The sequence below is a fragment of the Nuphar pumila genome, chromosome 14, assembly GCF_984573655.1.
Source record: "Nuphar pumila chromosome 14, dmNupPumi1.hap1.1, whole genome shotgun sequence".
Taxonomy (NCBI): Eukaryota; Viridiplantae; Streptophyta; class Magnoliopsida; order Nymphaeales; family Nymphaeaceae; genus Nuphar; species Nuphar pumila.
In genome coordinates, this window is record NC_143262.1 from 1,256,234 (window position 1) to 1,281,111 (window position 24,878).

Consider the following 24,878-nt stretch of genomic DNA (forward strand, 5'->3'; position numbering starts at 1 on the left):
CAAAGCATAATTGATGAAATGTTTATGCATGTCAATGAAAATGCAATGACAAAATATGCACCGGAATGATGCTTGTGAACTAATGAAGGATAGAGATGTAATGAAAATATTGATGTAAAAAGGTAATGGAAGAGGCTGCAGATGGCTGTGCTGTGTAAAGAAAGTGCAAAAGAATGTGAACATGTTGGTGGATAATAGGCTAAATGAAGAATTGTGGAGGGCACAAAGGTGCAGCTGTGTGAAGCTATGTAGGCGAGATTGTAGTATGGCTCCAGGAGGGTGAGAGTGTTGTGTGTGTGTGTGTTGTATGGTGAAGGAGGTATGAAGCCAGTGAAGAAATGGCAGGTGTGAAGATGGGTGCTGATTTCTGGGCTCCTTTCTACATCCTAGTTGCAGAGATATTCATGGTTCATTGCTGACTGTAGCTACTATGCTGCAAATCTATTTTAGAAGAGATGTCTTTCAAGGTTTTCTTGCCTATTGACTAGTATATGCAACACATAGTTTCGGATATACATGACCGGCCTGAACTGTGAATTCTTGACATCATCATTGAGCAGCCTGGACTTTCTAGGATAAAGCCTGTTTTTCAACACCCATGCTGCCATTTAAGTCCTCAATCTATGATAGTACGAAGTGAGACATAAGGTTTTAAGCAATGATTAATACAATTTCTACTTACCACCAACAAGGAATATGACATCCTTTTAAATGAACCCCCCCCCCTCTCTCTGATGACTACAGTTAGGGAGAGGAAGATCTTTACAACAGCCTGCTTGCACCAGCATTGCCTTGCCTCCCGTTTTCTTTTTTTTTTTTTTTTTTGGAACCTGACGCCAAAATCAGTCTAGGTTGAATTGTCTTTGCATGAAGTTCAGCTACTGAATGAACATCAGCTTCGCTCTTTTAAAAACCATCTTTTATGACATCACAGATCTCACTATCTGGACAAGTTCCATCACATAACACTATCTTGAAGAAAACCTCTTGCTGAATATATTAAATATCGTTTGCAAAGTCTGTTTATGACAACACTGTAATCAACAATTGTAACTCTGGATCCAATATATATATATATATATATATATTTATTGAAGAGGAGGGGAGTTTAACACTAGATGGTGTGTTTTCCTTTGCTGCCAAGGTAACCGTAGGATCATCAACGATATTGAAACATCCACCACCATCATTCTCCATGTTGTTTGCAACAAGACTTACGACTGGATGGGGAGATAGTAACAGAGGCAACGAATTACACACATTCAGAGTGCATGATTCCTCAGAAAATTGCCAAGGTGATGAGGACTCAAGAAGCTGGATTGAGTCGTCAGCATGGGAAGCAGATGAGTAAAGAGTCAATTCACCGCCCAAAATAGAAAAATGCCTGATGATAGACTCGCATCTGCCTCATTAAAATGGGTACCACTAAAAAAAAAACAAAAACAAACGTTGGACTGATATGGTCCCTAAAATGCATGATGGGGGCTGTTATCTCAAAACCCTTGGCCACAACCGTGCCAACCTGACATCTTTGATTAAGATGAAGGATGTTTATAACAAAGATAAAGGGTTATCATATAGGATATAAAAGCATCGTGATATATACAGGAAAAACATAACTAAAAATGGTTAAATACAGAACATGGTGATTGTGCTGAACCTGATAAATACAAAGAATATTCAAAAGATGCATAGCCAAATAAAAAAAAAAAACAATTACACGGTGATGATATTATGTGATATCAGAGGGAAGGAAAACCTGTAATGAAAACAGAAAATATAAATCAGACCAGGCAAGAAATTAAAACACAATGGCTCAAATTTAAAACGCATAAGATTGGAATTGACTGACATATAACATTAATGAAATGGGAAGGGAAAGCAATGAAGATAAATGGCAGCGTGTAACAGATGTAAGGAATTAAAGAAAACATATGAACACACAGATAATGTTTTTTAAACATAAGCACAAGCAATCCTATTATAACGAATATCCCTACAGCATTCATGTTGGGCCTCGCAGGTGGAGGTTCGGAAGGTAGCCTCAATTATAATATCTTCTTCAGGCAGTAATTCCAGAAGGAAAGTTGAAACCCACAGGATTGGGGCCGGACACATGACGTGCTTAAAGGAAAAAAGTGAATGTAATCATGACAATGAATGATACTATACTGAGTATGGAACACAACGATGCCTAAGGGGATAGATGCGGGAACGAGGCTGAGATATGTATGAAGATGGGCTAATGCAGATTGTCATTGAACGACACCTGATTGCATGACTTTAAGGTGTCTGAATCATGATTTCACTAACCCATCATGAATATCTTTTTCAACTGAAGGTAAAGGAAAGGGTTTATAACAATTAATCTCAGGAACGTAGATTAAAATTTTCAAAATGACGCAGTATGATGCAGACGATATATGCCGAATAGAAGAAAAAAAAAATGATGCGGATGATGCGAATCAAAAGGGAATGGATGCCAATGAGATGCGAAGAAAAAAAAAACAAGATATACATGTAGAATGGAACTTAAATAAAAAATTCAAAATGGAGATATAGGATTCTCAGAGCTAATACAATAAATGAAAGTGAACAGAAGATAATTCGATGCTATTAAAACAGGAAATCGGATGCCAAAAGACAACAAAACAACAAAGCGGAAAACAGAGGGTCAGATATAGCAGACGATCATGGCCATCAGGAAGATACAACAGAGAGCCGGTGATCAAAATACCAGTCAGTAAAAAAAAAAGAAATCCGATGCCAACGAGAAATTGAAATGATAAAAGGAAATGATATGATAGCAACTCAATGCAAAATGAAAGATCAGAGGCGATGTAAAAAGAAAATCAAGTAAAATTCAGAAACAATTCATTAGGGGCAGGAAAAAGAAATAAAACAAATGTAGAAACGGCACATTCCATTTATTGTTGCGCAGGGGTGGGTTGACGTTGCACAGGCAACTCAACACCACCGATGGTGCTTTAACGGGCAGAAACCAGAAAATCAAAAAAAGAAAAAAAAATCAAAGCAGAGGAAATAAAGGGGAGAGGTTCTTACCGTATTTGTTTGGAGTCTTGAAGGAAGAGGCTGGATCGACTTCCTTGTTCGCAGGACTTCTGAAGGAGGGAGGAGATCAGAGCGTTGATGGAGGAAACTTGATGGATGAGAAGAAAAAAAATCGATGCCGGTGAATGAGTGGTGCCCGATGGAGGGAACTGATGGATCCTCGATAAGAAGAAGTCGATAATGGATTTTGTAGAGAGACTCGATGCCTTGTGATAAAAAGATGCCGATAAGGGATGAAGGAAAAAAAAATGGATGATGTAAAGAAGATGGGTTTCCTTTAGGAAAGAGAGAGAGGCTCGAGAGTAATGCGCAGGGGGTATGGAGGCCAAAATTTTCGATCCCCGACCCCTCCTCCTCCACCTCTTCTTATTGAGGGAAGAGGAAGGATCCGGAAGGTGGTTTCGTTGAAGATCGAGGGCGGAGAAAAGGGGAGGCCGTTTGCAGATCTGCGATGGAGAGAGGAGACGGCCGTTTGAAAGTTTCCTTTTTTCAAAAAGGAGGTTCCCCTTTTAAAAAATTTAAAAAGATGGTTTTAAGGAATGAGCCTTTTGGCAAAAAAAAAATGGCTTCAAAAGCTTGAAAATCACCCATTTTTTTTTTGTGGCTTTTCTCGATTTTTTGGTTTTTATGTTATTTTTCTATTTTTTGTATTTTTAGAATGAAATCCTAAAGTTTTACGAGAAAACGAAGATTAAAACTAATTTTTTGTGTTTTTGTAAAATATTTACAAAAGAGGGTTTTTTCTGAGAACTCAAGGCGACTTTTTGAGAAAGATTTCTTCAGAAAGTGGATTTATGTCCGGATTTTTGAGAAATATTCGAGGTTTACAACCTCGAATTGAGAAATATAGGGTCGAGGATCCAACAGAGTGCCGGATGAGCCGCCCGAACCTTTCAAAATCATTTTTTTGTATTTTTGTGCTTTTATTTTGGAAATCGGACAACGGGGCTCAGATTTGGATTTAAAATACTGAGTTCAGACCCGAAGTTGATTTTGAATATGTCAATGTGGAATCTAATCCAAAATCTGAAGAAATAACTTGATTTTCTCAGAAAAACGGGGTTAGGGGCAAAAGGGTCATTTTTACAAGACTTTGAAAAATTTGGGGTGTTCACAATAACCCTTGGCGCAAGCAAAAGCATTTTCTGTTTTGGTGGATGCATAGTGCATTTGCAGGAAAGGAAATGAGTATGTGATGGTGGCATGACAATGAAAATAAAAGGAAGCTGCCGGTGGTCTTTACAGCAATAGCAAAGGAGAAACAATAAATAAAATAAATAAATAGATAAGGAAAACAAAGATTAGAATCACAACGACAAAGAAGGGTTCTGGGACTGTAATTACCTCCAGGTGGTGGGAACCGATGGAAGAAGAGACTCATACCAGTTTGTGATTTTCTCGCCATCCATCTATCATAGTGGAATTATCTCAGATTTCATCCTGGTTCTTGACCCCAATCATTGAAGTTAACAGGATACAGAAGAGCAAGGGGCTTCAAGGCTTATACATAACGCAGAAGTAGTTTTAGAGTTGGCTCCAAGACAGTGGGACCATAACTGGGTCCTTGCTGGGGCGATCTTCAGCCCAAAGTCGAATCAATGTTTTAGTTACATTCACACGCACCAGTAAAACACATCTAACCAAGTTATCAGCTCAATGATCACAATGTGAACCCAGAGACATCAAATGTGAACTCACGTTTCTGACACTTGATCAACTTGATTATAGATCACTGAATGGGAAAATGAGACACAATATCTGTATCTCTGATTGTTACCAGCACCTTACAGAAATCACCTTATAGTGAATACGATCCATTCCGAGATTGAATTAATCAAGAAATCCTACCCGAAATCTGATCTAATGATACCCCAATCGGGACTCATGTCCTTATTCATAACATGATTATAGATTCTAACAACAATGAGATCGTTTCAGAATCGCAGAAACAGCCCCTGATATTCACCAATTGGGGGAACCCAATGGGAATCTGAATGTACTGCAGGTCCTATCCCTCTAAGGTGACAGACTAGAGAGATAAAATAAAAAAAATTTACAAGATGCAGCAATTCTAGTGCTAAATATCAACAGAAAAAAAAGAAATATAAGAAATGACTGAGTTTACATACAAGTCATAAAACTAACAGATTCATGGAAAACCCTTGCTACTGCTGTGCTGTAATGAGAAAATCAAAGGATATGAATTCTACTGATAAGATGAAGCATGATGATAACTTATGGAACAAAACTTAACAAGGTTGGATTTAAAGCAGAAGAGTAACCAAAATGACACTAAAAAAAAAACTTAATAAATCTGGGGAGACCAGTCATGGAGGATGCCACAAACGATTATACCCAAATGAATCAATCTCGGTTTTGGGCACTGTGATGGGTGTGCATCCAGATGAAGTTTTCATCGATCCATACCTTGCCAATCAATGAACGAGCCAAATCACAGCACAATGTGGCTCATGTTGAAGTTACCTGTATTGGTATGCATTGCAGAATATAGATGGAGATGTACAGAGGAGAAGACGGTGATGCATAGAATGGAAAGAGTGAAATACTAAAAGCAACGTGACATACAATGTACAGGTAAAATGATGATATGGGATGTGCAGAGATGCGAAATGAAGGTATAAACATGAGGTGATGATTCATACGAAACAAAAAGTCAAAAATTAATTAGAAATCTTGAGGCAAGACAACATGAAGATCAAAATGTAACCACATAAATTCCAATTCCGAGAGTAGAGGTAGATAAACAGGGAATCAAAATCCGATCAAGGAATCGGTACATGCTACAAAAAAAATGCGATGAGGATGGCATATGGACATAGATGCAGTGATCAAGACCACTAATGAGATGATGAATAACTGAACCTAATGAAATGCAATGATAGATTGTAAACATAATTTGGGCTGAACCTAATAAATACAAAGGGGAAATCGAGCAATACAGAAATTTTGATGAAACAGAGAATCAAAGAAAACAAATACGAATAAAATCGAATATAACAGAGAAAGAAGAAAAAGAAATGTTGGAACATGTACGTTCCATTGAATATCGCACGTATGTGGATTGGTTTTGCTGTTTAGCAAATCAATTACCACCAGGAGTGCTTTGACGAAACGCTGAAGAATAAAACTAAAGCAGAGAGGAGAGGAAGGAAGAAGAGAACATGCGGGGGTGATAACGGATGGCTTTAGGGTCTTCCTGAGTGCCTTTTTAAGGAGGAGGAAGAAGGTTCGTGAAGAGATCGATTTGAGATGGGCGGAGGAGGAAGAGGGTTCGGAGATGGATGGTTTGAGGAGAAGAGCCATGGAGGAGTGCGACTGAGAGTGAGAGAGGGTTTCTGAAAGAAAAGACAAAGCTTGTGCGTGAAGCTTTATTTATGATTTTTTTCGATTTTCCAAAAAGAGGCTCCTTCAAAAGTTTTTCATAAAAAGTGTTTTTAAAGTGATTTTTTTAGCAAAATTGACTTAAAAAGTTTAAACTCATAATTTTCCCATTTTTTTTTGGTTTTTGCATTATTTTTCCATTTTTTGCATTTTTTAGAATAAAGTCCTAAAAGTTTTACGAGAAGACAAAGATTAAAACTATTTTTTTTGTGTTTTTGCAAAAATATTTACAAAAGGGAATTTTTCTGAGAATTAAAAGCTATTTTGAGAAGATCTCTTCAGAAAATGGGTTTATACCCAGATTTTTTTGGAAATATTTGAAGTTTACAAACTCGAACTGAAAAATAGAGTCGTGGATCCAAGAGGATGCCGGATGAACTGCCCGAGCTTTTTCCAAAATTCACTTTTGATATTTTAAAATCTTTAATTTGAAAAGTTGGATAATGAGGCTCAGATTTGGGTTTAAAACGCTGGGTTCAGCTCCGAAATCGAGTTTAAATGGAATTTGATCCCGAAAATCCGAAGATCAACTAAAAATTAGCTTTGATTTTCTTAGAAAATGGAACCAGGGGCAAAAAAGATATTTTTACAAAAACCTTGAAAAATTTGGGGTGTTCACACCCTCTTTGGTATCCTACTTGTCATAAACCTCCTTATATACTTTATCCCTCGCGTTTCGAACTACTTTTTTAGCTTCCTTCTTTGCTATCATGTACTTCTCCAAATTCTCATCACGATTCTTACTTAGATTTCTATAACACTCTCTTTTAACCTTAATAGCTAATTTGACATCCTCGTTCCACCGTGATGTATCCTTACCTAGCGGTGCACCGCCTTTAGACTCACCCAATACCTCCTTAGCCACCTTTCTCATGCCACCCGCTATCTTATTCCATATTGATTCTGAATCCTCCTCGAGACACCAATCAACTTCCTTAACTACCTGCTCTACAAACATTCCTTGTTTAGCTTCTTTCAGTGCCCACCACTTAATTCTAGGATCTATCCTATGTCTATCCCTTTTGCGGTATTGTCTAATTCTAAGATCTAAAATTAAGACTCTATGTTATGTAGCTACACTTTCTCTTGGTATAACCTTACAATCGATGCAACAACCCCTATCTCTCTTTCTAAGTAGGAAAAAATTTATCTGACTCGTATTAACTCCACTTTTAAATGTTACTAGGTGAGTCTCCCTCTTCCTAAACCAAGTCTTTCCTAAGATCATATCATAAGACAAACCAAAATCTAAAATCCTTTCTCCACTTTCGTTTCTTTCTCCTATACCATAGCCTCCATGGATACTCTCAAATCCATCCCTACTAATGCCTACATGTCCATTAAGGTCACCACCGATGAAAAGTTTTTCTCTATAAGCTATCCCTTGTACTACTCCATCTAAATCTTCCCAAAATTGATGCTTAATGGAATCATCTAAACCTACTTGAGGTGCATAAACACTAATAATTTTAATAATATCCGTACCTAATACTAATTTAATAAGTAAAATCCTATCACCCTTCCTACGGACCTCAACTACATTATCTATAAACTCACGACTCATAACAATCCCTACTCCATTCCTATTCCTATTTATTCCTGTATACCAAATCTTATATCCCCAAGGTTCTATCACTTTTGCTTTCTCACCTACCCATTTGGTCTCTTGTAGACATAAAATATCAATCTTTCTCCTACACATAACATCTACCAACTTACCAGTTAAAGACCCTATGTTCCAAGTGGCTAACCTAATTTTATGGTCTTGGACTAACTTCTTTACCCCCACCCGTCCAACAAAGTGAGGGATCCCTTGCCTATTTGACACCACACCCGGGCACCGGTGTAACGCATCGCTTCTGGGCGATGACCTAGCAACCCTTGCCAATTTATCACTGCCTTCGGGCCTATAGAGTACAGCGCGTCACTCAGTAGTGAACGCCCCAACGAATTTCTCATATTGGTTCATATTCATAGGGTATGACTAAGTTTTTATGCTGGCTGTCACTGGCCTACCGCAACCCTCCTCCTTTATCCGGGCTTGGGACCGGCAGTGTATAACTAAATAGTTATACACAGGCGGAGTTTTTCCTGCCTTAGGGTTTTTCCTGAATACCCTTGTTAAATTTTTTGCACTTCGTGAATACCCTTGTTAAATTTTTTATGGATTCTCATTCTTCTCAATCGAGTCTTCCTTCGAGTTTCCTCAATCAGCTTGTTTCTGAAAAGTTAACCACCTCAAACTTCTTGATTTGGAAGAGACAAATCATTCCTTTTATAAGGAGCCAAGGTCTCTTAGGTCATCCGGATGGAACCACTCCAGTCCCGCTAGAATTTGTTACAAGAAAAGAAAAAGACACTCCAGTCCCGCTAGAATTTGTTACGAGAAAAGAAAAAGATTTTAAAGGGGCAACTTCAATTGTGTATGTCAAAAATGCAGAATATCTCAAATGGGAAAGGAAAGGCCAATCAGTTGTTGCATACATTACCTTTACCTTGTCTCAAGAGGTTCTTGTTGCAATCCCTGGCAATTGTACAACCCTGCAACTTTGGGAGAGATTGGTTTAGACGTATTCACAAGTTTCACAAGCGAGGATGTTTTTTCTCAGAAGGGAATTTCAGCTGCTGAGAAAAGACTCCATGACCATCATGGAATATCTAAACAAGATGAAGACTATCACAGACCAACTTGCAGTTATAGGATGTGCAGTGAGTGACAGTGATATGGTGCAACAAACTCTGAGTGGATTGGGATCCGATTATAATATGATCGTCACTTCACTACTGTGCTTGCCTGCTCTTCCTACTTTTGATGAGTTGCGGGCTAAATTAATTCAGTATGAAATGTCTCTGAAAGGATTTTCTGAAGAAACCCACACTCATGCAAATTCTCAAGAAGTTTTTGCCACATGGGTGACTTATAGTCGAGGACGGGGGCGAGGAGGACAAGAGCGAAGTGGACATAGAGGACGTGGACTGCTTCCCACTCCAAATATGTCGACGCATGCTCAGGGACAAAGATCTATCCCCACTTGCTTTCTTTGTAACAAAAGGGGGCATATTAAGGCGAATTGTTGGCACAATCCTGAAAATAAAGGAAAGACTCCACAGACAGAACTAAAAAGAAAGTCCAACAATATTAGAGATAATGGAGAGATTAGAGATCTGTTGATATCCGCCTTGTCAGAATTGAATTTAAAGCAGAATGATCAAGGAACTTGGTTCGTTGACTTAGGGGAAGCAACTCACGTGACTGGTGATGCAGGTAAACTTTTTAAACCTATTCTTTATTTTGGTAAAAGTAAGATTGTCACTCGAGATGGATCCTATCATCCTGTTTCTCACGTTGGAAAATCTGTCATTCCCATGTCACATTCTACTCTTGAACTTTTTGATATCCTTCATGCTCCCAATATCAAGAAAAATATTGTCTCTATTTCTAAACTTGTTGATGATAATCATGCTTCATTCGAATTCACTCCCTTCTTTGTGCAGGTTAAGGACCTTCGCACGAGGGAAACATTCGCTGAAGGAAAGAGACAAGGCAATATGTATGTCTTTCAAGAACCTCCATGTCATCCTGTCCGCTCCACTCATCTCGATTTGAAGTGTTCATTAGAGTCATGTTCTTTCTCTTCAGCAAATGTTTTTAGTATTTCTGAATGTAATAAGCCTTTCCTATGACACAGTCGGTTAGGACATTGTGGGAGTCCTTTTATTGAGAAACTTGTTTCTAATAATCTCATTCCAAAAGAAAGTCTCAACGTGGACGAGAAAAGTCAAAAGTGTTCCAGTTGTCTTTTATGCAAAACTCATGTATTGTCTTTTCACTCTATTAATAAGAGAGCTTCAAAGCCTTTTGAGATAATATGTTCTGATGTATGGGGACCTGCCCCAGTTGCCTCTAGATCTGGAAGCATATACTACTTAATTTTTGTTGATAGCTACTTTCGATACACCTGAATATATTTCATAAAAAATAAGTTGGAAGTTTTTCTTTTGTTTCAAAACTTTCTTTCCTTAGTAAAAAATCAATTCTCCGAGTCCATACAATTTTTCCAATGTGATAAAGGAGGAAAGTTCTTATCTAGTGACTTTATTTTTTTTCTTCAAAATAATGGGATAGGAAGAAGGGTATCTTGTCCACACACACCTCAACAAAATGGGATTGCTGAGCGAAAACACTGACATATCGTTGAAAGTGCAATGAGTATGCTCCATGACAGTAATCTTCACATCAATCTGTGGACAAAAGCTTTTCATTCTGCCGTACATGTGATAAATAGATTACCTATGGTTGTTTTGGAAAATAAGTCTCCTTATTACTGTCTTTTTGGGGTTCATCCTAGTTATCATGATTTACGTGTATTCGGATGTGTTTGTTATGTGCACATTGATCGGTCCCTGAGAAATAAGTTTCAGGACAAGGCTCGGAAGTATAGATTTGTGGGATATGCAGACGACTACAAAGGATATAGGTGTTATGATCCCGCTAACAGATGTTTATGATCCCGCTAACAGACGTATCAGAATCTCAAGATATGTTGTCTTCGATGAACAAAATTTTGATCACAAAGCTGGCACAACGGATATTCCTTCTACCACAACTGAAGTTTATTATCCTTGGCTGAACTCAGAACTTTTTGCTAGTCCTAATGAAGTCTGTTCTTCAGACTGCGTGCAGCTGGAAGAAGAAAGGTTTGAAACTATTGTGCATCGAGATCACAGAATGGGGAAGAAGTATCATCATCGGTACCGAGTAAATACAAGGGCATTTCCTATGCTAGACAAAGAACGACCACGTCAGGTCTTTTAAATCACGCCCCAACAGCTGCACCTACTTTCTCTCATATTCTTGAGGTCAGAAGATCCAATCGCATGCGACGTCCTATTGATCGGTGGGTTAGCTATAATAACTTCTCCTTGGATTTTCAACTCTTTTTAGCTGCCCTCAATAAGGAAGATGAACCTATTATGTACTATCAGGCAACCACTTCTACCAAATGGGTAGAAGCCATGAATGATGAAATGCAAGCCTTGTATGAATGTGGAACATGGAAAATTGTTCCCAGACCACTTGGCAAAAATGTTGTCGGATGCAAATGGGTCTACAAAATAAAGTATAAACAAGATGAGACCATTGAACGATACAAGGCAAGACTGGTGGCAAAAGAGTTCACCCAAGAAGCAGGGCAAGACTATGATGAGACCTTTAGTCCAGTGGTGAGAATGAAAATGATTCAAATTATTTTTTCCTTGGCTGTTGAACATGGATGGAAGCTGAGTCAACTTGATGTAAAAAATGCATTCTTGCATGGGGATTTGAAGGAGAAAGTTTACATGTAACAACCACCTGGATATCACGAGCAAGATTGTAAAACACATGTATATAGGCTAAAAAGAGCTATCTATGGCCTAAAACAAGCATCTCGTTCTTGGTTTGACAACTTCTCACTTGAGATTCAAAAGCATGGATTTTCACGCTCTCTACTGGATCACTCATTATTGATTTTTAAAAGGCAGAATGTGATCACCCTATTACTAATCTATGTGGATGATATTGTCCTCACAGGAAACTCTGGAGATCACATCAAAGAAGTGAAAAACCTATTAAGTCAGAGGTTCAAAATGAAAGATCTTGGTGCCTTGCGTTATTTTCTTGGGGTAGAAGTCGATAGCCGGGCTGATGGTTTGACTCTCACTCAGCACAAGTATACGATAAACGTTCTCGGCAAGGCAGGTATGAAAGACTGCAAACCTCTAGGAACTCCAAGTGTGCTCCACAAAAAATTAAGCACTCATGATGGAGACCTGTGTGAGGATCCCACCAGGTATCGCAGTTTAATAGGGATGTTACAATATCTCACATTCACTCGACCTGATATTGTTTATTCAATCAATCAAGTGTCTCAGTTTATGCATGCACCACGTAGACATATGGAGGTGATTAAGAGGATACTCAGATATCTGAAAGGAACAATTGGGGATGGGTTGATATATTCTTCAAAATCGTCTGGCAAGGATATGCGTGAGCTTACTGTATATTGTGATGCAGACTGGGCAGGGGATCCAAATGAACGAAGGTCTACATTAGGATATTGTGTCTTCATTGAAAAAAACTTACTCTCTTGGAGTAGTAGAAAACAAAAGGCTGTCGCTAGATCAAGCACTGAGGCCGAGTATAGATCCATGGCTGCCTCTATTGCCGAAGTCACATGGGTCAGGCATTTACTGATTGAAGTGGGAGACATGATCTCTCGGTCTACCTTGCTGTGTGACAATCAAAGTGCTCTCAACATGTTATTCAATCTAGTACATCACAGTCGCGCCAAGCATATTGAGATCGACCAACATTTTGTAAGACAAAAAGTTGAAGAAAAAGAGATCGAGCCTACAACAACAACAACAACAACTACGCCTTCATCCCAAAACAATTGGGGTCAGCGATATGAACCAAAAAAGAAATTCATTTTGGGTCTTCCACATGAATCCTTTTCCTCCAATCATTTCTATCCAACGCCATGTCCTCGGTGAGGTTCAAAGCATTCATATCCTTTCCTATCATCTCCATCCAAGTTTTCCTAGGCCTACCCCGACCTCTTTTAACTAATATATTTTCCCATTTCTCCAACCTTCTAACTGGAGCATCATTAGGCCTTCGCCGAATATGTCCAAACCACCGTAAACGATTCTCTCGCATCTTATTTTCAATGGGTGCAACACCTACCTTCTTACGTATCTCTTCGTTCCGAATCTTATCTTTTATTGTATTTTCCACACATCCATCTAAGCATCCGCATCTCAGCTACACTCATTTTTTGAATATGATGTCTCTTGGCAGCCCAACATTTCGTACCATATAGTAAAGCGGGTCTAATAGTCGTCCTATAAAACTTTTCCTTCAACCGCAATGGCATTCTACGATCGCACAGCACTCCAGTAGCACTTTTCCATTTCATCCAACCAACCTTTATCCTATGATTTACATCTCCATCAATTTCTCCATACTTTTGAATGATGGATCCCAAATATTTGAAATAATCATTCACCGGTATATCTTGCTCACCAAGCTTCACTACACTCCCATCACTACTTCGTTGCTTACTAAACCGACATTCCATATATTCAGTCTTACTCTTACTCAACTTAAAACCTCTAGCTTCCAATGTCTGTCTCCATAATTCTAACTTAGCATTAACCCCAGCTCTAGACTCATCAATCAAAACAATATCATCAGCAAACAACATACACCACGGTACATTTTCTTGAATTGATCTCGTAAGCTCATCCATCACTATCGCAAATAGGAAAGGGCTTAAAGCAGATCCTTGATGTAACCCAACCGTTATCGGAAAATTGGTTGTCACCCCTCCACAAGTGCGGACATTGGTTACTACTCCTTCATACATATCTTTAATTATACTAATGTACTTGAGAGAAACACCTTTCTTCATCATTGTCCACCAGAGAACGTCCCTAGGTACTCTATCGTATGCCTTCTCTAAATCAATAAAAACCATATGCAAATCTTTGTTCCTCTCTCTATATCTTTCAATAAGTTGTCTAAGAAGATGTATAGCTTCCATAGTTGATCTTCCAGGCATAAAACCAAATTGATTCTCCGATATTATGACAACCTTCCTCAACCTAGACTCAATCACCCTCTCCCAAAGTTTCATAGTATGACTCATGAGTTTTATACCACGATAGTTTGTGCAATCTTGTATATCACCCTTATTCTTATATAAAGGCACCAAAGTACTCTTCCTCCACTCATTAGGCATCTTATTTGTTCGCCAAATCAAGTTAAAAAGATTTGTCAACCATTCTAAACCTTTCTCTCCCAAGCATTTCCAAGCCTCGATAGGTATACCATCTGGGCCAACTGCCCTTCTTGATTTCATTTTCTTCAAAGCCTCTGCAATTTCTTTCTTTTGAATCTTGCGCATGAAGTCACGATTTATCTCATGAAAAGGAATGGAGAAGTCTCCAAGATCTTGAGCATGACTATCATTAAATAGCTTATCAAAATAATCTTTCCATCTCTCCTTAATCTCCTCATCTTTGACTAAAACCCTTTGCGTTTCATCTTTGATACATCTAACCATACCCAAATCCTTCGATTTCCTATCTCTCATCTTTGCAAGCCTATAAATATCCTTCTCGCCTTCTTTGGTATCCAACTTGTCATAAACCTCCTTATATACCTTAGCCCTCGCGTTTCGAACAACTTTTTTAGCTTCCTTCTTTGCTATCATATACTTCTCCAAATTCTCATTATCACGACTCTTACTTAGATTTCTATAACACTCTCTTTTAACCTTAATAGCTAATTTGACATCCTCGTTCCACCATGATGTATCCTTACCTAGTGGTGCACCGCCTTTAGACTCACCCAATACCTCCTTAGCTACTTTTCTCATACCACCTGCTATCTTATTCCACATTGATTCTGAATCCTCCTCGAGACACCAATCAACTTCCTTAACTACCTGCTCTACAAACATTCCTTGTTTAGCTCCTTTCAGTGCCCACCACTTAATTCTAGGATCTATCCTATGTCTATCCCTTTTGCGGCATTGTCTAATTTTAAGATCTAAAATTAAGACTCTATGTTGTGTAGCTACACTTTCTCCTGGTATAACCTTACAATCAATGCAACAACCCCTATCTCTCTTTCTAAGTAGGAAAAAATCTATCTGACTCGTATTAACCCCACTTTTAAATGTTACTAGGTGAGACTCCCTCTTCCTAAACCAAGTGTTTGCTAAGATCATATCATAGGACAAACAAAAATCTAAAATCCTTTCTCCACTTTCATTTCTTTCTCCTATACCATAGCCTCCATGGATATTCTCAAATCCATCCCTACTAATGCCTACATGTCCATTAAGGTCACCGCCGATGAAAAGCTTTTCTCCATAAGATGTCTCTTGTACTACTCCATCTAAATCTTCCCAAAATTGATGCTTAATGGAATCATCTAAACCTACTTGAGGTGCATAAACACTAATAATATTAATAATATCCGTACTTAATACTAATTTAATAAGTAAAATTCTATCACCCTTCCTACGGACCTCAACTACATTATCTATAAACTGACGACTCATAACAATCCCTACTCCATTCCTATTCCTATTTATTCCTGTATACCAAATCTTATATCCCCAAGGTTCTATCACTTTAGCTTTCTCACCTACCCATTTGGTCTCTTGAAGACATAAAATATCAATCTTTCTCCTACACATAACATCTACTAACTCTACCAACTTACCAGTTAAAGACCCTATGTTCCAAGTGGCTAACCTAATTTTATGGTCTTGGACTAACTTCTTTACCCCCACCCGTCCAACAAAGTGAGGGAACCCTTGCCTATTTGACACCACACCCGGGCGCCAGTGTGACGCGTCGCTTCTGGGCGACGACCTAGCAACCCTTGCACATTTATCACTGCCTCCGGGCCTAGAGAGTACAACGCGTCGCTCAGTAGGGAACGCCCCAACGAAATTCTCATATTGGTTCATTTTCATAGGATATGACAAAGTTTTTATGCTGGCTGTCACAGGCCTACCGCAACCCTCCTCCTTTATCCGGGCTTGGGACCGGCAGTGTATAACTACACAGGCGGAGTTAGATCGAGCCTGAATTTGTTAATACTGAAAGACAAGTAGCAGACATATTTATAAAGGGCTTAACAAAAGATTGTTTTTGGATGCTTAAAGGCAAGTTGTTTATGGTTCAAAACCGTGATCAACTTGAGGGGAGGTGAAAAAGTAGTATTTTGTATATCACATGTTACCGAATGTACCATGTACCGGGTCTGGATATTATAACAGACCCAGACCCATATTGTATGTTAAAACTTTAAATACAGGTTCTAGGTCACGATTTCATTTTTTTTGAAATCGTGACAGCCGCAACCCTTATTCTCCTCTTCTTTTCTCTTTCTCACAAAACAGGTTCTAGTGAAGAATCTCACACTATCCTGCATTCCTTCTACTTTTTCTCATATGCTGTTATAGCTTTATCCTTTTCTCCTTCCGATAGAGATACTTCTTTATCATTCTCAACCTTTGTGAAAATTAGTTTAGGTTCCGAATCGGAACCATTCACTATACCCCACAACCTTTTCCCCAAATGTGGTGCTTCATGATTGAAGCCCACATTACATAATTTGTGTTATTTAATTTCATGGGCATGATGGTGATCTTATCATTATCATCCATCTTTTACAAAAAGAAAAAGAGAGATAGGAAAAGAGCAGAGAAGCAAAAAAGAGAGAAAAGAGGAGAAAAAGTAAGTGTAAATACAAAATTTGTACCCAAACTTTCCCCCAAGCGCTTTCCTTCAAAAAAAGATTACTTGAATCACGAACAAAAGAATAGATTACTTTTGCAAAGAAGGCATGGAGAACGAGGTGATAATCTTCCACGATCAAAAGATCTTCACGGCTCTGATAACATGTAATGAAATGGTGGTCTTCCACAAATGTACGAAGAAACTCACAACAAATGTCTATTGGAGACACTACAAGCATAACCCATGAAAGGGTATAAATGGAAGAACACTTGAAAAGAATAATATTTTATTCAATACACAAAATGGTTAAGAAGCATTTGAAGAAGTTACATTGAAGGGGTTCACCCTTATTTATACTAAGAGAAACAAGAGAGGAGAGCTCATTTTGAGCTCTCCTCAAAAGAGACGTTGGACCCAAGTCCAACGGCTCTTATTATAGTGGTTGGACTAGAGTCCAACAGCTACACTTCAATCAAGTTCCAACTAGGAACTTGACTGAAGAGTGTATCTAGTTCTTATTGAACTAGATACAAAAAACACCTATAAACATAAAAATAAAAACAAAAAAACAAAAAATATATATACATATATATATATGTATATATTACATTTTTAACAGTTGGTAGTTTATATTTCTTATATATAATTGTTGCAATTGAAGTTAGATTTTATATATATTTTTTCTTGTAAAATTTAATTGTGTGATTGGTTTGTTTTTATTTGTTTTCTTTTTAACGTTTTAGATTTTTAATGTTTTCTGATATTTTGTTGATAAAAATTGAAGTTTTTTTTTTAAAATCTCACGAGAAGTTGTTGCTTTGAACTTTTGTCACTATGATTGGACCTGAACCATACCGAGATCTTATTAATTTCCCTATGGTTTGGTGCTAGCACATCCAAGTCCAGCCTGTTAGCTGAAGATAAACTATCCTCTTTTCTTTTCTTTTTCCCTTTTTTTTGTCTTTGGCTGTCCTATAAACATGGATCACCTTAATAGTTGAACTTGTTGGTTGTCATGCATTAAGGGCTTTCCTGATGGAACCATTTGAGTAAGGGCTTAAGTCTAGAAGGGAAGCACCATCCACATGAGAGCTTAAGTTACAGAAGGTAAGCCCATCCCACAAACTAATTTCCATGGGTGTCTTCTACTGGCATTTTTGGGAAAAGGTTATATTTTATTATTGCAGCTAAAAGGTCCTATTACCACATTTTCAAGGCAACGGATGTTGAATTGCTGCATATATTTCATTGCTCCTTTAGAGCTCTCAAATATTGGAAGGGCCAACAATGTTTTCAAATTCAAGTTCTCAAAGCTCCTTACAAATATCATTCTAGTTGTGATTTGAAAGCAATTGCTTTCTAGACTTGTCATCAGTAGCCACATTTTGTTGGCAACAGATATTGAATTGCTATTGGCTACTCATCTTGCGAGGGACCACAGAAATATATTAGGTGGTGATAGATGTATAATTATTGGTGAGAGTACAAGGGTGTCCAAATATATAAAAAGGAAAGGGTAAGAAATTGTTGGGAAAAGATTTTTTATACCTTTGCACATGGTGGAAAAAAATCCTAGGTCCCTTATTCTCAAATGGAGAAGACAGGAGTGGTAAAGCTCAAAGAGGCCTTATGAGGAAAATCTCAAAACCAATGACTCTCCTAACCAAGGTTTCTTGCACTCTTCCAAAATGTTTCTCATGAGAATTCTCTCTCTCTCTCTCTCTCTCCATTCTCTATTTATGATTAAATGTGTTCTAAAAAAGGTATGATATATTGATATTTAACATATATCCTACAATAAATCCTAAGAAACTAGGAAACAAGGAAGTAAAGAAACAAGAGAAAAAGTCAAGGTGTGTTTCTTAAGGCCCAAGAAGATAAGGAATAAGAGGACTCCACAATAGTTTTTTCTTAATCTATAAAAGAGGGTGGGTCAAATAGAGTTAGAAGAGAAAAAAAGGTAAGATACAAGTAGAAGAAAACATCTCCAACATTCTAACACTTAAAGCTTTGTTTATCTTCTAGTGTGAAAAATACTCCAATTATATATCTAATTTCTTATTACCATAAAAAAGTATTGAGCCTGAGAGAAGAGGAGTACTCTATGCGGTTCTTCTTTCAACAGTCAACATATTTATTTAGTTGTTGTTCATGTGAATCTTTTCAACCAATTTTTTTTTATCTTCTACAATATCATGAACAAAGTGATAGTGCATATTTGATACCCTGCAAAGATTCATTGTCAAATGCAATATACTTGGACTATTAATACACTAATCTCACATACAATTTTTTAAGCAACCATTTTAGCCACAAGGCTTCTTTGCATGTATGTGTAGATCCTTTGTATCCTACTTTTATTGTAGAAAATGCAGCCACAAACTTATGTTAAGTATAATAACTGATTTAAAAATCGAGCAATTATATGTAAAAACAACTTTTTGTGTCAACATTTTGATGAAGAAATTAATGTCCCATCATAAAGTCTTTTTTTAATTTTTGATAGGCAGGTTCGGCAATAAGCCCGTTGTATTCGAACTTGAGACCACTTGGTTATGATAGTGTGAACTAACCATCCAAATCCTCATTTGACCCCTCATGAAGTTTTTGTTGAAAAAAGTTAGAGGAGTTTGCCTTATCGATTGAACAAATCATTACACAAATTAAGTAAGTGCGTAGACATTGGTTTAAGTAATCTATAAGTTGTAATATTTTTGAGACATGTTAGTTGCAGGTAATTGGAAAAGAAAGTATTCTAAAACTAAAAGCTTGCTTGGCTAAGGAGTTTGAAATAAAAGATTTATGAATTGAATTAGGTGCTTGGAAGTTGGAATGACACTACTCAAAGGTAGAAGAAACATGAAATTTTGAATAACTCAATTTTTTTTTTATCTAGAGAGCTTCGTAAATTTGCAAAACACTTGACCAATGAATACCTCATTCTTGTGCATATAAAATTTTCTTCAAGATAATGTGGTAGTATAAAAGCTGAGAAGACTTTTATGTCTTGAATCCCATATTCATCTATGTGAATGTCAGTCTGCTACAGCTTTTGTTTTTCCTTAAGCAGATGGAGCAATTAGCTGGGTGTTAAAGTTGCAATCCATGTAATATTCTCTATAAGATTAAAGATAATGCATGATATCCATACATGCGTGCAAAGAAACCTTGTGGCTAAATAATGATGATTAAGAAAACTCAGTGAAACAAAAAGTGATACGGATGTATTGTAATAATCAACATTCGTATCACTTGGTTCATAATGTTATGGAAGTTGATAGTTTCTTTCTCTTTGCAAGTTACTGATGCGCTATTCGGGTTCCTGGTTTTGATTATATGTTTTGCTCACTTTTTTGTTTTGCTTTTTTTTTTTTTTAAAGTTTGGTTCGTTTCTTTGGTTGGAGACATCAATGTTGTCAAAATTGGTCTGCATCAGCCCATTCAGATTGTTACAGGGCACGATTCGACCCTGCCTCCCAAATTGGGTGATTTTGGATGAAATCTGAAGAATTGGCATGAATCGGTGGTGACATGTAAAAAAATTGAAAAGGAAATGAAACCCTAGCTCTATTTGACCCACTATTCCCTCTTTCACTCCACTTCACGAGCACTTTTCCACCGCATGCCTCCCCCTGACATCCCTCTTCCCATCGTCGGTGCCTAATGCGGCACCGCCTGTGGAGTCCGGTTTCCCCTGTTGCCGGTAATGCTCTCTCTGAAACATTTATCAGCAAGAGATGGAAATAAAAAAGAGGGAAGGGAGAAATGATTGGGGGTGGATGGATGCATCATCAGGCATCCTCCTGTTTCTGCTCTTATCGAGCTTCCCGGGATGAGTCCAGTCGTTTCTGTGTGTGTGTTTCTCTGCAATAGATGGAGAGAAAAAAGAGGGTAAGGGAGAAATTATTGGGGGTGGATGGATGCATCAGCCACCCTCTTGTTTCTGCTCTTATCGAGCTTTCCAGGGCATAATCATGCCGATCCATAGCAGGGCCGCATCACAAGTGTCACACACGCAGATGCGCAAACCATGACCTTGCCTACGAACACAAGGGACGTGCAAGTGTTGCGACTGTGCAACATGTGCCATACTTGGTGCACACAAAGTGCCGCAGGTGCGCAAACCATGACCTTGCCTACCGACACAAGGCACGAGTCTGTGCCTGATCGCTTAAGCCATGCATGTCAGAGCAGCAAGTGCCTGCACACGCTCCCTAATGCACGCGCCTGGTGACAGTATTTTTCCTGATTTTTTTGTATTTTTTCATAAATTTTCTATTTTCTGTATTTTTTAATTTTTTGAATAAAAATGAAATTTTAAATGTACCAATTCAATTTGATTCAAGTGTTTTTTTAAGAAAACAATTCACCTTCTGAACCGATTTTAACAACATTGGGAGGCATTAGTAAACTGAATATCTTTCGATTCTTTCCTTTTTTCAGGTTCTTCACAATTTAAGGTTTGTGTGTTTCTATTGATCTGTTATTTATTTCATTGAGGTTTTGTAGTTCAAAAATCTAAAACACAAATATAAGAGTTTGATAACTCGAGATGCTTTATATTTTTTCAGATACTAGAGAAACTAAATCTAAAACCAAAGAGGACCATAAATCAGGGGTCAAGGGGTCTCAGGTTCAAATCCCATGGGCGTTATTCCCCAGCTTGCTCATCAGGAAAAAAGAAAGGAGGACCATAAATCATCATTTTACCGAAGAAAGTTTCATATTGGAATCTTTCACAGACTGGTCACAATTTCTTGAAACCAAACCGATGTGACAGTCTCCTAATGAACTCATGCAAGATCAAATTTGAAAGGGCTGTATTTCGTCACAGTGCTGTTCTTATTGGAAAAGGACTGATCAGCACAATATTGGTCCTCATTGTTTAGTTGTTTTTTAGGGCCAAAACAAAAAACAAGCATGTTACCAAGTATGGGATTGACTAAGGTGGCAGTGTTACGGGAGGAGAGGAAGTTGTCAAGGCTGATGTATCTATTTAGGAGAAGCATAATGAACAATGGGCCAGACACCATTGATGAAGCTACTGGATCGCCACTTGAAGAAAAAATACAAGAAAGAAGAATAATTTATAATTACAAGCAGGCAACGCCTAACCAGCAACAGAAGGGAGGCTTTGAGTCTGTACCGAGACATAATTAGAGCATCCAGACTCTTTCTTTGGCCAAATGATCGTGGAATCTTATGGAGAGACATACTAAGAGACAATTCAAGAAGGGAGTTTGAAGAAGCAAGGCACGAGACTGATCCTGAGATTGTCACTCGCTTACTGATTGGAGGTCGTACTGCCCTTGATTCTGCTCTTGAGAAACTGGTCGAAAAGCACAAGCAGATGCTCAACAACAATGACAATAAAGGTCCAAGACAGTAATGTCTTTCATCCTCTTATTTTCACGTTATGGATAGTAGTAGTTGTTTTTTCCATGTGTAAATTTAAAGTTTTGTAAATGTTGCCTGAGATTCATTATTTAACCTTATTTGAACTCTTTGCAATCTTCGGGCCCATTCTTTCTCAAAGGTTCATCTCTCTTTTAAGTTTTTTCAATTATGTCTAAGCTGTTGAATGCAGATCGTATTTGAAAATATTGGTTTATGTCCTAGAAAATGTTTGCAGTATGCGTGCATATAGATAATAACCATCTCTTCTTTATGGTTAATAGGGTAATAATGAGGAAAGTTAATAATCATAATCCCAAGATTGTTAACATCTTTAAAATATAGCTTCTTCCATGTTAAGGGCCATCTCTGCCACATGGCAACAGCTGCGGAAACGGGATACAATTCAGGTACGCCTGCTGCGGCATGGTAGTTCTTAAAAATTAGGACTCAGGGATATGGTTGTACACATACACAGATGTTTGTGTATAATTCTTAACGTAAAGCAACAAAACATTAATATCGTCTCAAGTGCAAACCTTTGTACAACATTCTAAATAACTATAATTAAAAATAAATAACAAAATTAAGTTTAAATTGAAATATAATGCGATTGTTGACAAATTCTAAAATAAAAAAGAACTCAAATGGACACAGAAGAAGTAATCAAGATCATAAAAGGAAATAACTAATGCCATAATGTTGAATGTGTCCAACACTGGTTTAATTGTGTTCATGGAATGTCTTGGTGCCGTGTTGTGTTGACACCGTGTTGTGTTGACACGAGATACACATGCTAAATGAAGCATGTGTGACAAAGATAATCTTGTAAATAGTTTCATTATATTCCTTCATGGGCAGGTCACAGTAAAAAAAAGCTCTATAAGTTGCATTCTACTTTAATATTTTATTGAAACCATGTAGTACCGAATCATCAAATTCCATCCATAATTATAATTTGCGGTGCGCACAGTCGGATATGATTCAGTGAAAAACATGGTCATGCTACTGCAACTTCACAGATTTGGAACTTCTAGGACTTTGTGATGACATTTTCAGTTGTTGCACACTGGTGGCGCGATGACCTTATTACTGTCTGGTACAGGTATGGTGTGGGGCACTTGGTTTGTGGAGTACATGCTTTAGTTTAAACCCCTTTTAAGTTTCTGAGGATTGATCATTCCATGATCACCATAAACAATTGTAGATGTTCCAATGGAACTTGGTACTAGTGAGCCAGGGCATACTTTAAGAGCTACTGGAAATTGGAAATCAAATGTTTTCTTTTGCTTTTTATTTTTTTGGGTGAAGGGAACTTGTAGAAAAGACATGGTTATGGTTATGGTTATGCATGAACACATGATAAAGCAGGTTTAGGCGCATTAAAGAACAAAGTAGATGGATGTTGCTCTGGTGGTCAAACATGAGATCAACGTATTAAGCCCAGCATGGAATCAAAGCTGAGAAAAGAAAAGCAGGGAAATAAGCTGAAAATCAAAGTATGCCTGCTATGTTAAGTGGCCAGGGATTTATTTTCCACTGAAGCTAGTCTGCACTTGATATCCTGGACTTAAGTTTGGTCAATGGCCTTTGTAATTTTACTGTACATATATGTAGGCTGTATTTGCATAGACACTTAGTTTAGATTTGGCTGAAAATGAAGGGCACGTGTTTAACCCCAATGAGAATCACTCACACAAATGAGAGAATGGTTCTCATATTGCTCTATTTTCTCATGTCTAAGCAAACATGAGAAAATGGGGCTTGAGAGTCCGTTTCTCATTTCCTTTGCAAGTGAGAGTCCATTTTGCATTTGCCATGAGAATCATTCTCTCATCTGAGACCATGTGATTCAGATTCATAAGGGAACGTGCCCAAAATCTGTGGAAGAACAAGTTCCACCATATCAGAATTGCAAATAAGTCTTCATTTAACTTCCATCAGTTTGGTGATAAATCTACACACTATGCTCGTATATTAGCATGTTCAAACAGTAGCAATTAGCATGAATTTGGGGCAGACAAGTTCCACAAAGCTTGTTCGCCATCAACCATAACACAGTCGTAATCCAATGGGTTAATTAGGAGTCTAGGCTCAGCAAACCTCATCTAGGCATACTGCAAGTTTGCTCCACTAACCATGTCACAGGGATACTCCAATTTACTATTATGGTGTGTCCACCTTTATGCTATTCTTAATGGAAAACTATAAAAGTAGTGGGTCCTGTGTTCTTGTAGCCTTGTCCACATGGCGGAAGCAGATCAGGTCATGCTGAACATGTTCGTTTTTGCTCATGCTGGATTTGCATTTTAAAAAGCTCAAAAGTCAACAAAACCACGTGGCATTCATCCAAAATTCCAACAGACGGCCACGATCAGCAAAAACGCTCATGTTCAGCATGACCTGATCTGCTTCCCCACATGACATAGTTCCCTCACACGGTCAAACTATTTATTCCAGAAGCTAGCTCGTTCACACAGTCAAACTATTTGTTTTAGAATCAACATAATCTCATGGAAATCTCTCGAAGTCCACACCTTTATTCATCATATTGTACTATTGCCAGCAAGTTAGCTTAAGTTGTTTTTTTTTAAATAGGCAAGCTGGGGAATAACCGCATGTGATTGGAACCAAAGACCACTCGAGCCTCGGTTTTGATAGTGCAACCTAATCATCCAGCTATCTGATTTGAACACAGCTGAAGTTTT

The 24,878-nt window shown here is 37.9% G+C and overlaps 1 long non-coding RNA gene across 1 annotated transcript in view; it reads left to right on the top strand.

Annotated features, from left to right (window-relative positions):
- Positions 1–22,339, top strand: part of LOC149816018 (uncharacterized) — a 61,142-nt gene extending 38,803 nt beyond the window's left edge. Inside the window, exon 2 of the long non-coding RNA XR_016427610.1 lies at positions 21,348–22,339. This is a non-coding gene — a long non-coding RNA (uncharacterized LOC149816018). The remainder of the gene's footprint in view (positions 1–21,347) is intronic.
- The last annotated feature ends 2,539 nt before the right edge of the window (positions 22,340–24,878 follow it).